General features: G+C 36.1%; 1 long non-coding RNA gene across 1 annotated transcript; it reads left to right on the top strand.

Moving 5' to 3' along the window:
• The first annotated feature begins 7,407 nt into the window (after positions 1-7,407).
• LOC141503986 (uncharacterized) lies at positions 7,408-10,822 on the top strand. Its single transcript, XR_012473172.1, has 4 exons — positions 7,408-7,486; positions 8,143-8,191; positions 9,760-9,819; positions 10,751-10,822. It is a non-coding gene; the product is annotated as an uncharacterized LOC141503986 (long non-coding RNA).
• The last annotated feature ends 4,807 nt before the right edge of the window (positions 10,823-15,629 follow it).

Genomic DNA, 15,629 nt, shown 5'->3' with positions numbered 1-15,629 from the left:
AGTTAGTAATTTTAACTTTGAATGTGAATGGGATGAACTTTCCCTTAAAACTTAAGCAGATTGCAGAGTGAATTAAAAACTGGAATCCTACAATATGCTGCTTCCAAGAAACTCATTTGAAGCAGAGAGATACATATAGAGTAAAGGTAAAAGGTTGGAGAAAAATATGTTATGCTTCAGCTGAAGTGAAAAAAGCAGGGGTAGCAATCCTTCTCTCAGATAAAGCAGGTGCAAAAATAGATCACGTTAAAAGACATAAGGAAGGAAATTATATCCTCCTAAAATGTATCATAGACAACAATGTAATTGCAATACTAAAAATGTATGCACCAAATGGTACAACATCTAACTTCTTAGAGGAGAAGTTGAAAGAGCTACAGGAAGACATAGACAGCAAAACTCTACTAGTGGGAGACCTCAACCTGTCACTTTCAGATTTAGATAAATTGAATCATAAAATAAACAAGAAAGAAGTTAAAGAAGTAAATAGATTGTGAGAAAACTTAGATATGATAGAATTATGGAGGAAACTGAATGGGGATAGAAAGGAATATACCTTTTTCTCTGCTATACTTGGAACTTATACAAAAATTGACCATGTACTAGGGAATAAAAACTTAATAATAATAATGATGATGATGATGATAATGTCTTTCTCAGATCACAATGTAATAAAAATCAAATGCAATATTGGTCCAGGAAGATATAGACCCAGAACTAATCAGAAACTGAATAACCTCATTTTGAAGAATGAGTGCATCAAACAACAAATTACAGTAGGAATAAATTATTTTATTCTAGAAAATGACAATATTGAAACAACATACCAAAACCTATGGGATTCACTTGAAACAGCTGTTAGAGAATATATTATATTTTTAAATGCTTACATGAATAAATTAGAGAAAGAAGAAATCAATGAACTAAATATGGAACTATAAAAATTAGAGAAAGAACAAATCAGAACCCCTTCCAATTAAATACCAAATTAAAAATTCTAAAAATTAAAGGAGAAATTAGTAAAATCAAAAGAAAAAAGCTATTGAATTAATAAAGAAAACCAAGAGTTGGTTTGATAAATAAAACAATAAAATTGATAAACCTCTGGCCAATTTAATTAAACAAAGAAAGAAGAAATCCAAATTGCTAGTATCATAAATGAAAAAGTTGAACTCAGCACCAATGAGGAGAAAATTAAAGGAGCAATTTGGAATTTTTTTGCTCAGCTGTATGCCAATAAATTTGACAATCTAAGTGAAATGGATGAATATTTACAAAAATATTAGCTGCCCAGGTTAACTGAAGAAGAGATTAAATACTTAAATGACCCTAACTCAGAAAAAAAAAATCAACAAGCTATCATTGAATTCCTTAAGAAAAAAATCTACTGGAACTGATGCATTCACAAGTAAATTCTATCTAACATTTAAGGAACAATAGTTTCCAATTCCATATAAATTCTTTGGAAAAATAGGGGCAAACTGAACTCTGCCTAATTCTTTCTATGATACCAATATGGTGCTGATAACTAAAGCAGGAAGAGGCAAAACAGAGAATGGAAATTATAAACCTATCTCCCTGATGAATTCAGATCCAAAACCATAAATAGTAAGTTAACAAAATGACAACAACAAGTTATCACTAGGATAATACATTTTGACCAAGTAGGATTTTTCCCAGGAATGCAGGTTTGGTTCAATATTAGGAAAACTGTTAGTATCATTACTTATGTCAACAATAAACCTATCAGAAATTGTATGATTATATCAATAGATGCTGAAAAAATTTTTGACAAAATACAGCACCCATTCCTACTAAAAACATTAGAGAGTGTAGGAATAAATGGACTGTTCCTTAGAATGATAAGCAGTATTTTTCTGAAACCATCGACAGGTATTATATTCATTGGGGAGTGACTAGAGGAATTCCCAATAAGATCAGTGGTAAAACAAGAATGCCCATTACCACCACTACTATTCAGTGCCATATTAGAAATGTTAACTTTAGCAATTAGAAAAGAAAAATAAATGCAAGGAATTAGAGTTGGGAAGGAAGAGACAAAATTCTCACTCTTTGCAGATGACATGGTGGTATACCAAGATAATCCCAAGAAATCATCCAAAAAATCAGCTGAAACAATTAACAACTTTAACAAAGTTGCAGGATATAAAGTAAACCCTCAAGAATCCTCAACTTTTCTATATTTTTCTAGCAAGAAACAGCAGGAAGAGCTAGAAAGAGAAATCCCATTCAAAGTAATTTCAGACAATATAAAATACCTGGGAGTCTATTTGCCAAAGAAGACTCAGAACCTTTTTCAAAACAATTACAAAACACTTCTCACACAAATTAAATCAGAATTAAATGACTGGGCAAACATGAACTATTCATGGATAGGTGGAACTAATATAATAAAAATGCTTACTTGTTTAGGGACCTACCAATCAAATTCCCCAAAATTATTTAAATGAGTTAGAAAAAGTTGTAAGTAAATACATTTGGCGAAATAAAAAGTCAAGAATTTCCAGGGATTCAGTGAAAAAGAAGTGCAAAAGAAAGTGGCTTAGCCCTAGTTGATCTAAAATTATATTATAAAGCATCAGTCAACTAACCTGTCTGTTATTGGCTAAGAAATAGAGTGGTGGACCAGTGGAATAGACTAGGTGCAAAAGCAGGAAATGATTATGGTAAACTGCTGTTTCATAAACCCAGTCCAGCTATTGGAATAAAAACTCAATGATAAAAACAAGTCAGAAAATTGGAAGTTAGTATGGAAGAAATTTAGATTAGATGAACACCTCACACCCTATACTAAGAGAAGATCAAAATGGGCACAGGATTTAGAAATAAAAAAACAATATTATAAGCAAACCAAAATATCAAGATGTAGTTTACCTGTCATATCTATGGAAAGGGAAGCAGTTTATGACTAAGGGAAAGATGGAGAACATGACTAAAAAGAAACCAGATGATTTTGATTACATTAAATTAAAAAGCTTTTACACAGACAAAACCATTGTAACAAAGTTCAAAAGAAATGCAGCAAACTAGGAAACAATCTTTCCAACTAATGTTTCTGACAAAGGACTCATCTCTTTTATTTTAGGTTTTTTTTTTTGTAAGGCAAACGGGGTTAAGTGGCTTGCCCAAGGCCACACAGCTAGGTAATTAATAAATGTCTGAGACCGGATTTGAACCCAGGTACTCCTGACTCCAGGGCCGGTGCTCTATCCACTATGCCACCTAGCCACCCCTCATTTCTTAAATATACAGAGAACTGAGTCATTTTTTAAAAAAAAAAGCCATTCCCCAGTGGGCCAATAATCAAAGGATATGCAAAGGCAATTTACAGATGAGGAGATCAAAGTAATTCATAGTCATATGAAAAATTGCTCTAAATCGATACTTATTAGAGAAATGCAAATGAAAGTTTCTCTGAGGTAACCACCTAACACCCCTCAGACTAGCCAATGTGACCAGAAAGGACCATGATCATTGTTGGAAGGGTTGTGGAAAATCTGGGACATTGTTTCATTGTTGGTGGAGCTGTGAACTCATCCAACATTTCTGGAGAGCAATTTGGATCTCTGCCCAACTGCAACAAAAATGTGCATACCCTTTGATCCAGCAATACTACTTCTGGGTCTATACCCTGAAGAGATGATGAAAAAAGGGTAAAAGCATCACTTGTACAAAAATATACTTAGCAGTGCTGTTTGTGGTGGCAAAGAATTGGAAATCAAGTGAATGTCCTTCAACAGGAGAATGGCTTAGCAAACTGTGTTATATGTCTGTCATGGAACACAATTGTTCTTTTAAAAACCAGGAGGGATGTGAATTCAGGAAAGCCTGGAGCGATTTGCATGAACTGATGCTGAGTGAGATGAGCAGAACTAGAAAAACATTGTACACCTTAACACCAAATGGGGACAATGATCATTTTTGATGGACTTGCTCATTCCATCAGTGCAACAATCACCGACAATTATGAGCTCTGTGCGATGAAGATTAACATCTGTTTCCAGAGAAAGAACTGTGGAGTTGGACCAAAGAGCAAGGATTACTACCATTAATTTAGGAAAAAAAAAACCCTGATAACTTATTGTCTGATCTTGCTATCTTATATTTAATGTTTCTTCCTTAAGGATTTTATTTCTCTCTCATTACTTTCCATTTGGATCAATGTATAACAAGGAAACAATGTAAAGATTGGCAAATTGCCTTCTGTGGGGGTTGGTGGGAGAGAAGCAAGATTAGGGAAAAAAATTGTAAAGCTCAAAATAAATTAAATTTGTATGATAAAAGAAAGTTTGTGATTTCCACATTTTTCTATCACCTTCCTTCTCTGTACCTTCGCCATACCAGAGAATGAATATGGTAAAAGTGGGTCATGTACTCTCCTGTTTATCATATTTCTGTATTAGTCATTTTGTGAAATAGGAATTAGAACTAATGCAGAAAACATGAATAAGAAAGAAAAGATGTAAAAGAAATTTTACAAAGTGAACCATTGTATGCATTTTTTGTATTCAGACTCCACAGTTTCATTGGAGTTTTTGTTGTTGTTTTTGGTTCTGCGTTTTTTCCATTAATGAATGTGGATGTCATTTTTCATATTAGGCCCCTCCTGGATGTCTTTGATCACTGAATTGCTGAGAGGAGCTGCATCCATCATAGTTGATCCATCTCACAATGTTGCTTTTAATACATGCAAAGATCTGCTGATTCTGTTTATTTCACTCAGTATCAGTTTATGCAAAGTCTTTCCAGGCTTTGGGGACATCTGGTCCCTCTTGATTTCTTATAGAATAGTACTCCAGAAAATTCACATATGATAACTTGTTCAGCCATTCCCCAACTGATGGGAATTCCTTCATTTTCCAATTCTTTGCCCCCCCCAAATGAATTCCTATAAATATTTTTGTAGATGTGGATTATGTTTTAGCTTTGTTAGGTTTTATCTTTTTGGGATATCTACCTACTTAGTGACATTGCTGGATTATGGTTACACATAGTTTTATATTGCTAAGGGAATAATTCCAAATTGCTTTCCAGAAACTCTGGTTTGATGAGGTCACAGCTCCATCAAGAGTTTGTTAGTGTCCCAAGTTTTCCCACATCCTCTCCAAAATTAATGATTTACTTTTTAGTGTTCTTAGTTAATCTGATAGGGTATAAGGTGATGTCTCAAAGTTGTTTTCATTTGCTTTTCTCTGATCAAAAATTATTTGGAACATTTTTTCATATGACTGTAAATATATTTAATTTATCCATCTGAAAACTGCCTGTTCACATCTATTGACCATTTATCATATGGGGAATGTTTTGTATTCTTAGGAACTGGACTCAGTTTTCTTTATATTTTAGAAATTAGTCACTGGTTGTCAATTTTGTTTCTTAGCTTTCTGCATTCCTTCTATTCTGACAGCATTGGTTTTGTTGGTGCATACCCTATATAATTTAATGTAGTTAAAAATCATCCATTTTGCAGTTTAGAATGATCTCTATCTCTTCTTTGGTCAGAAGTCCTCCCCTCTCCAGTGATCCAACACATATTTCTTCTTCTTCACATTGACTTTTGGTTTCATTCTTTATGTCTAAAACCTGTAGCCATTTCGATCTTATTTTGGTACAGACTATGAGCTGTTGTTCTATGCCCAGTTTATGCCATAATATTTTCTGTTTTCACCAGTAGTTTTGTCATATAGTGAATTCTTATCCCAGAAGATAGATAGTCTTTGGCTTTATCAAAAAGTAGATTACCATCCTCATTTTTTACTCTTCATTTTGTATCTAATCTATGCCACTGATCCATCACCCTATTTCTTAGCTAGTAGCAGGAAGTTTTGTTGACTGCCATTTTGCAATGCAGTGTTAGATTTGGTGCAACCAGGCCAATATTGTTGGCTTTTGTCACTAATTCTTTCGTTATTCTAGATGTTTTGTTGCAACAGATGAATTCAGTTACTAATTTTTCTATTTGGGCAAAATAGTTTCTTGATAGTTTGACTAATGTGGCAAAGAATAAGTAATCATTTCATTAAGAATTTTAATTTATATTATTTTAACCCTGCCTAACCATGGGCTGCTGACATTTTTTCCGGTTGTTTAGCTCTGACTTTATTTGTGTGAAAAATGTTCTGAAATTGTGGTAATATGTTTTCTGGCTTTGTTAAGGTAGGTAGATTCTCAAGTTTTTTATATTGCCTATGATTACTTTAAATGACATTTCTATTTCTGCCTGATGCTTTTGTGGGGCCCCTAGGTGACATAGTGGATAGATCATGGGCCTTGGAGTCAGGAGTACCTGAGTTCAAATCAGGCCTCAGACACTTAATAATTACTTAACTGTTTGGCCTTAGGCAAGCCACTTAACCCAATTTGCCTTGCAAAAACCTAAAAAAAAGAAAAGAAAGCAACTCACCTCAGAGATAGAGCCATTTGAATCTGAACACAGACTAAAGTACCTTTTTTTTTTCCTCTCTCTCTCTCTATTCCTGAGGTTTCTCATCTTGGGGTGGGGGGTTATGTTTACATTTAGAACAAAATTATTGTAATAATATAAAATAAATCTAGAAAAAAACAAAAATAAAAGGAAAAAAGTTACTTAAAAAAAGAACTAGATGAGGCACATCTGATCTAATCTCAGGTTTTGATCAGGATGGGGCTATCTTTTGTTTTACACTCACATACTTGCTCATAGGCACCAAATACAGACAGAACCTAGTCTTTGAAATGTAAACTAACAATCTCCCTTCACAGTCTCCTGGAAACCAAACACCCCCACATTCCTCACATTGTCATGGAACAAATTTATTGTCCCCACCTCCTAGTCATAAGATTCATTCATACAAATTCAAAAACAGTATTTTTAATAGAATACCAAGTTATCCTAATCTCTAAACTGGAGGGATGAAAAGCTTTCCAGTCCATTTTGCTAGAATTATCCTAAAGATATATTCATGGGGTTTGCAGCAGATGAGTGAATATTGCCATACTTTTACTGCATTACAACAGACTAATTCTGTGCATTCATCTGAAAAGCACAATATGTAAACTCCATCAAAAATAACAACAGAAGTGATTAATAATTCTAATAATAATTAACACTTCATTGTGTGTCATGGCTTGAAAAACAATTTGCAAACATTCCATTTGAATCCTACAATGACTCTATACTTTTCATAGCATAGGTATTATCACTCCTATTTTACAGATACAAAAAATTGAGTTTTAGGGAGTTTAAGGGGCTTGCCCATACTCCCACAATGAGTGAGCAGAACTGCAGTTCAAGTCTTGTGAGTCCAATTCAATTTGTGAATCATCTGTGCCAGTTCACTAGTGGTAGGGCAACTGGTGTTGGAGGAAACAAAGCTACCAATCTGAAATAGTTTTAAAAAGATATTTATGAAGTCACTTTATAAAGGAGACTGAACCAGAAGGGAGGGTGGAGTTCCCTCTTAGTTTTACCTTCTATAGGATTCAGGTAATGGTCTTCACACATAAACTGAGGGGTAGACTTTGGGTTGGTGCCTGGGTTCCCCTCTGTCTCTCCCCACCTCCCCTGCATCTTTGTCTCCTCCTGCCTTGAAAAAGGAGGCTGAGGCATGGCCCCTTCCCAGGATCAGCCCCCTCCTCCTCTGCCCTGGGGGCTGTGCACTGTCCAAGTGCTATTCAAAGGCTGCAGCTGCAATTTTTGTGCTCTTCCAGCTGGAGAGCTCCCCCTCCCCTCCCTGGGCCTCCCTCTCTGAGTTTCCACAAAGGGTCCCACACTACCCCACCCCAAGCTGAGCTTGGCTACTGTCCCCCACCCCCAGCCCCAGCAGACTGCCCTGAGAACTCTAGGCCCCTGCTCAGGCCAGGGCCCCTTCTGCTCTCCAGGCTGGGTGATGGGGACTGAGAGAAAGAATTAGGGGGAGGTTACCATTATTCTGAGCCTCAGGTCACAGAGCCCCCTCCTCTCTCCCTGCTCTGCTCAGAGAAGTGACAAGTCCTGCCCAGCAGTGACATCACCGAACTCGCCCCCTTCCACCCTATAATGAGAGGATACTTCTTTGCCAGAGATCTGGGAACCCTCATCACTTGCATTGCTCCCCCTTACAAATCTCCCCTTCTTTACCCTCTTTCCCCTCCATCTTCTAGACTGACCATCTCTGAGGGTCCTGCAAATGCCCAAGGGACTGTGAGAGAGGTAAGTACCCCCTTCTCTGGTCTTGCATCTGTCCCTCCCTTTTTTTTTAGGGTTTTGCAAGGCAAATGTGGCTAAGTGGCTTGCTCAAGGCCACACAGCTTGGTAATTATTAAGTGTCTGAGATAGGATTTGAACCCAAGTACTCCTGACTCCAGGGGCAGTTCTTTATACCCTGCACCACCTAGCCATCCCTAGTCCCTCCCTTTAATATCCTTATCTTCCTTTTCTCCCCCCTTCTAAGCTTTTCATGAAGTCTTCCCCTCAGTTGGTTTTTCTTAGTCCTCAGGAGGATGTCTATAAGGGTGAGTGGCAGATATTCACATTTTTGTTTTTGCTTGTCTTGTGTAAATAGTTCCAATCATCCCTTAATATGTGTGTGAGTGTATGTGGGGATGTATGTGTGTGTATGTGTTGTGAACCTGGGTATAGCTGGTCCTCTGGGGCTGCACCTGCCTGGAGCTTGCTGTCTGTCCAGGCCTTTGGGGGTCTTGGGCTTGGAGGACAAGGAGCTGGGGTGGGATGGGATTGGTGTAGACCAGAAGGGAAAAGCTTTTGGGGCCATTCCCTCCCTCCCCATCCTCCCTTTCTCCATCCTTGGCTTTGTCTTAGGACTGAAGAGAGAAGGCAGGGTGGGAACTTTGCCCCTTTCCTTATCATCTATTTTGTTTAAGGGGGGGATATTCTGTGTATCTTATTGTGGGTCAGAAAGGGGAAATGATCTCTGAACCTGTGGATCTCTATTATTTTCAACCTGAAAGATCAGGGTTGTTTGAATGGGCACTTCTTTCATTTGGAAGGATTTGAAGCATGTTGTTAAAGGGCTATGGATGACTTGCATTTTTTTCCTTTGAAAATTTCCTGTTCCTTTGACCTACTGGAGAAAGACTCTTAATCTTGGAAAACAGAAGCACTTCCTTCTTTGTCTCCCATATGCAATAGGCCTGAGAGATATTTAGTGCAAAGGTGTTTTTCCTCACATATCTGCTACCTATCTTATTCTGACAATTTGTCTCTTTAGACAAAAATACTTCAAATTTACAGAAGCAGAACTGCCCATTTTATTTTCTGTGATTCTCACTTTTTCTTCTTCTGTCCTGACCTCTTCCTCATCCATAGATGTAAATAATAATTTCCTCCTTTTTCCTTTTATTTTTATTTTTTCTAGATTTATTTGACATTATTACAATAATTTTGTTATAAGAGTAATTTGGCTATTGACTCCCTCTCTACACTTTAAATTGGCTCAGACAAAATAAAAAGAGCCATTTTTTTTTCTGTATTGACCAGGATCCCCACCCATATTGATTGCTTTTTGACTAGGTAAGAAAGGACATTGTTTGCTTCATTTTTGTCTTTTTTTAGGCTCTATCACTGAATAGGGATTGGCTCTGTCAAACTGAGACATTAAAGACTTTAACTTATAAGAGTCAAGGTCATCCACAGCAACCATAGTCATTTCCAGTCCTCCTGATTTATATCTGGTCACTGGACCCAGAGGACTCTGGAGGAGAAAATGATCCTGATGACTTTGCACAACTCTCTTTCACTTAAATCCAATTCATTTTCAGGTCATGGAATCAACTCACTTATATCACGGTACACGTGGAGAACATATGTAATTTAATTTGGTAAGTGCTGTGAGGTGTTGATATCCTATCAGCTATCTGGCAAGTCACTTCTTTTTTATCTGATCTGTTTGTTTCTTTATCAAATTGTGTCTTTTAATTTCCCTCAACCCTCTCCAGCTGCTGTCTTTGGAGTTATTAAATGTGATTTTTTAAAAAAAAAACTTTTATTTATTTTGAGTTTTACAGTTTTCCCCCCAATCTTTCTTCCCCTACCCCCCACAGAAGGCAGTCTGTTAACCTTTACATTGTTTCCATGCTATACATTGATATATGTTGAATGTGATGAGAGAGAAATCATATCCTTTAGGAAGAAAAATAAAGTATAAAAGATAGCAAAATTACATAATAAGATAACTTTTTTTAAAAAAAATTAAAGGTAATAGTCTTTGGCCTTTATTCAAACTCCATAATTCTTTCTCTGGAGACAGATGGTATTCTTCATAGCAGATACCCCTAAATTGTGCCTGATTGTTGCAATAATGGAATGAGCAAGTCCATTAAGGTTGATCATAGGATTTTGTTTTAATTTGTTTCTTCTGTGTACTGTAAACGTAATATTATCCATTGCTTTGCTTTCACTTTTTAACAGTCTGCAATTGTTTTCTGGACAGCTAAGTGTCCCACTGGTGCTGAAATATGTTTACCCAAATGGAGTCAGGAAATGTGAGAAAGGACTAAACAGCAATTGTTATCATATTCACTAATTTCTAGCTGAGATTGTTAATATAACAATGATAATCACTGACTAAAACCACTTTCCTCTTTCCCCTGCTCTATTACTACCCTCAAGATTGTTGGCTTCTTTTTGAATATTTTTATTGATGTTTTCTGTTTCTTACATCACCAGGGTATACCATAGGTCTCTTCCTCTGTCCCTCCTTGAGAGTCTTGCCATATGACAAATAGTTGGGTTTTATTTTTTTGGTTTTAGGGAGGAATGGACGCATTTGGGAAACAGTGTTACTTGTATAACGCCTGTGCATCTCTCACTTCCTGGCCAAGGTAAGGTGATGTTGTCTTCCCATGTTTCCTTTTCAGGTCCATGAAGCTCTTTCATGTTTTGTTACAGATGCTTTTAAATTTTTTTGATGCCGTTCTATTTAAATTGATGTAGTCACCATGGACATATACCGTTTTCTTGACTTTGTTTATTTCACTTTGAATCAGTTCCTAAAGATCTTTCCTTATGTCTCTGCATTTTTTATACCCATCATTTCTTTCTTTCTTTTTTATAACATTTGTTTCTTAATTGGAAAATTTTAAAATGTAATCTCTAAAAGGCACAGAAAACAAATTTTTTCTTCAGTAAAATACTTGCAGTTTCCATTCAGGAGATCATGGAAGAAATTTGTTTCAGCCAATTAAATGATCTCAAGGTTCCTTAACAATAATTGGTAATAGTATAACCCAGAAGAGGAAACCTAAAGATGCAGACCCATCAACTGGTACGTTTATAGATGAAACAAACATTTATCTGATGAGAATAAAAAATAAAATCCATAAAATTCATCCAATTATTTCCTCAAAATTCATCAATTTACAATGACCATATCAGAAGTGTTCTTTGTCTTAATCCAAAACAAACATGGAGGCACACAGTGATGCCCACTAATTTTCCAACTCATCTAATGGTGATGAATTTACATATCATTAACTTTAAAAAGACATTTGCAAAAATAAGTAATAATAAAGCTAAAATCTACAAAGAATGTATCCTGGCATTTTTAAATTGTTTGGTTTTAATCAGCAGGTCACTAAAAATTATTTTCTATCACCATTAAATAAATTTCCATTACTCTCATGTGAGGACATTTTGATGCAGTATATGTTTGTCTTTCATTTTTGAAGGAGATCGTGATATCAAGGAGGTGATGCCATGTCAAGCACATGAATTGGATTTGAGTATGTTGGGGGGGGGCGGGTGGTGGTGCTTGTGCTAAGTCACCAGCTGCACTTCTCCTCCAGCACCATCTTAGTCCAGTGGCCAGATATGAATCAGGATGATTGGAGAAGGCCCTTGATGCAAGGCAATCAATGTTAAGTAACTTGCCAAAAGTCACCCAGCTAATCAGTGGCAAGTGTCTAAGGCAGGATTAGAACTCCCATCTTTCTGAATCCAAGGCCAGTGCTCTATCCACTGAAGCACCTAGCTGCCCTTGTGATGCTGTAATGTAGTAATGCATATATCATTTTAATTGTATATGCAATCCATATATTGACGATAAAGAGGATGCTGACAATCTACCTGTACACATGCAACAGAAATCATAATCCAATTCAGATCTATAAATTAAATCTGTCAGGGTTGGTCTATTTTTTGAAATCACTAAGTTTACTTACAATCATTCAAACTGACTTTTAGGAATAGCTTGCCTTTAATAAAACCATTATGCAAAAATATCCCATAGTATCAGATATACCAACAAGTATAAGGTGTAATACCTGCAAGTAAGCTTCCCGAACTGGTCAAGAAAACATCAGAAATCACTTCTAATTTCTAACAAAAGCAAAATTAAATAGTCCCATACCATTGATTGTAATCCTCAACTTCACTTAAGCTATAGACACTGCTGCCCTCCAACCAGTTGCCAATAGGAAAAAATTATCATAGACAGATAGACAGAAAGATAGATAGAAAGGTAGATAGATAGATAGATAGATAGATAGATAGATAGATAGATAGATAGATAGATAAGAGAACAATGTCACCAGTTGAGATAGTAAAACTGCTTCATGTCTGGTAAGTTGTGAACTTAAGAGCAAACACAGAGGATGTAGTTAAGAGACAGACCCTGATAGAGTCCTCTGAATATTCCACACTGTCTGTCCTCATACTTTAGTGTCTTCAACATTATGAGGCACTTTGAAGAAGCTGGGAGAACAATTCTGACTTGCATTTAAAGAGAGCTTACATGAAGTAGACAAGATACTGTCTGTGCTATTGTTCCAGTAACACCAATACAAAGTAAATTTATCTGCATTTTCAGACCTAAGATAATGGGCACTCTGTTGAAGACCTTTGAAGCAAGGTAAGGGCATGGGAGAGAATAACAGTCTTTAAGGTACCAAAATTACGAAGGAAATTCCTTCATAGGGAGGCAATCTAATGATAGTAGCCATCAGTCCTCTGAAAAGTCCTTTCCTTTGCATCAATCGTTTTGTATATATGAACAGCTCCAATGTATGTTTGTTCTCTTTCCCCCATGCAAGACCAGGCAAACTCTATGTCGACTCTGTAAGTACAAGTGACCGCTGTCATCATACCTTCCATGGATGCAGCCACTATCAGATGACTATATCCAGAAATTGCAAGTTTTGTCATAATTAACTTTTTCTAATAGAGAAAGGACACAAACTCAGTTGTGTCATATGGAACGATTCTTATCACTTTTGCTCCATTCTGTCTTTATAGACCAAGACAGTCTTTGTTTCTGGGCACAGCATACAAAGCAGAAAACAGTCCTAAATGTTTGTCCTGGTCACTGATTATGTGCTGATAATAACATGTATTCTCCTAAGGTGGGATGATGGTTTTGATGCAACATCCTGAGGTACATCCTGCCACAAAGAAGCACAGCCAGTAGATGTCCCTGTGAGCTGTGGTGGGCTGGAGCTCCCACCTCCTGCTCCTCCACTCCAAGGGGCTGCCAGTGCCACCATCTTTGCCTTGGGGCTGCTTGGGCTGGGCTGGGGGTACAATCAGCCCTGGGAACTCCAGGTGTTCAGCTCATGGTGGAAAATGACCAGCTCAGACCAGCAATGCCCTACAAGTCTGCCTCATAGCCCAGCAGCTGAGCTACCAGTTTTCCTGATGATGTGGTGCCCACACACATCCTTTCTTACAGCATGGTGATACTCCTCTGTGACATTCATGCTCCTTGCCTTGTTCAGCCATTGCATGGTGGATGAACAACTACTTTGCTTCCAATCCACAGGTGTCCCAAAAAGTGCTGCTGTAAATAGTTTGTAGTGTATGGAACCTTTTAGTGTTTTTTGTTTTTTGCAAAGCAATGGTGTTAAGTGACTTGCCCAAGGTCACATAGCTAGGTACTTATTAATTGTCTGAGGTCGAATTTGAACTCAGGTCCTCCTGACTCTAGGGCTAGTGCTCTATCCATTGTGCCACCTAGCTGCACCAGAACTTTTTAAAATTATTGATGACTTCCTTGGGGTCTAATGAAGTCTTTGTTTTGAAACCTTTCAAAATATTTGGTACTTTTTGTGTATAATTCCTAATTATTTTTCATTTTGTCATTTCATACCTCTACTGACAAGGTAATAGTATGTGCAGATTCTCATCCTTTATTTAACTATCAAAATTATATTTGTATCATAAGCAGACTATGGTAGATCACACTAAACAGTTTTTTCAAATAGTGTATATGAAATTTTGATGAAGTGCTTCCTAAATGTTTGGTAAGATTTACTTTCAAAACCATTGGATACTCTAGATTTTTTTCTCAGGAAACTCATTTATATCTTGATCAATTTGATTTTTTGAGACAGCATTATCTGAATCTTCTTTGTTATCTTCTGTTACAGGGACAGTTTATATTTTGGTAAGTATTCATCTGTTTCATAGAGATGGTCAGTTTTGTTGGTATCTACTTGAGTCAAATAATTCCTTTATATTGCTTTAATTTCATCTTCATTTGTTATACATTTATCCTCTCATTTTTGAGACCAGTCATTTGTTATTTTCCTTTTGTTAATCCAATTAAACAAAGTTTTCTCTATTTTGTTAATATTTTAATAAAACCAACACTTACTTTTATTTATTAGTTTCCTTTTTAAAAATTTCCTTAATCTCATTTTTGACTTCAGGATTTTCATTTTGTTATATAAATGGATATTTTCATTTGTTTTTTCCTACTTTTTGAAATTTCATGCCCCATTGCTTCACATTTTCTTTCTCTGTTTTATAAGAATAAGCATTTACAGATAGACGTTTCCCCTAAGTATTGCCTTGGTTGCATCCCACAAATTTTGTCATTTTGTTTCATTTTTATATCTCTCTTAAATGAAATTATTACTTCACTGTCTGATTTATTCTTTGATCCATTCATTCTTTAGAATTACATTATTTACTTACCAATTAATTTTTAATCTAAGTTTCCACAACTAGGTAATTCATCTCACATTTTGGTCTATAAAAGTTCAGTAAAGGTCTCCATTTAGTATTTGTGTTTTCTCTTTTTGATTATGAAATGTTATGCCCTAAGAATTGTTCATTTTTGTAAAGGTGCCATCCTCACATGAGAAAGAATTGCATTTCTTTCTATTCCATTCCATTCCATTCCATTCTATTGCCATTCCATAGATTTCCAAGATAGAATGGAAATCTATCATGTCAAACTTTTAAAATATTCTTTTTGTCTCCTTGAATTCTTTTGTGCATATTTTATACATAGATTTATCGAATTCTGAGAGGGGAAATTTGGGTTCATCCTTAGTATGATTTGACTGTTTTTGTCTGTAACTCATATATTTTTTTTCCTTTAAGAATTTAGATGATTGGCCATTTGATGCACATTTGTTTACTATTGATATTACGTTATTGTCTATGGTATATTCAATCAAGATATAGTTTTCCTGCTTATCTCTCTAAATTAAATTTGTTACAGATATTGCTCTTGCTTTGTTTGTGATCATGATTGCTACCCTTGCCTTTTATACTTCAGCAAAGCTCCATAGGGAAGGGATTGTCTGAAGCTTCATATTTTTTCACATGACTGTATTCAGATCTAGATATGGGAATCTGAAAGTTGTTAGTGGTCCCAAATTGATGTGATTTGGGGAGACGGTTGGTC

Source organism: Macrotis lagotis, unplaced genomic scaffold (genome assembly GCF_037893015.1).
Source record: "Macrotis lagotis isolate mMagLag1 unplaced genomic scaffold, bilby.v1.9.chrom.fasta BILBYCTG002, whole genome shotgun sequence".
NCBI classification, from domain to species: Eukaryota; Metazoa; Chordata; class Mammalia; order Peramelemorphia; family Peramelidae; genus Macrotis; species Macrotis lagotis.
This window is presented reverse-complemented; position numbering and strand designations above follow the sequence as displayed.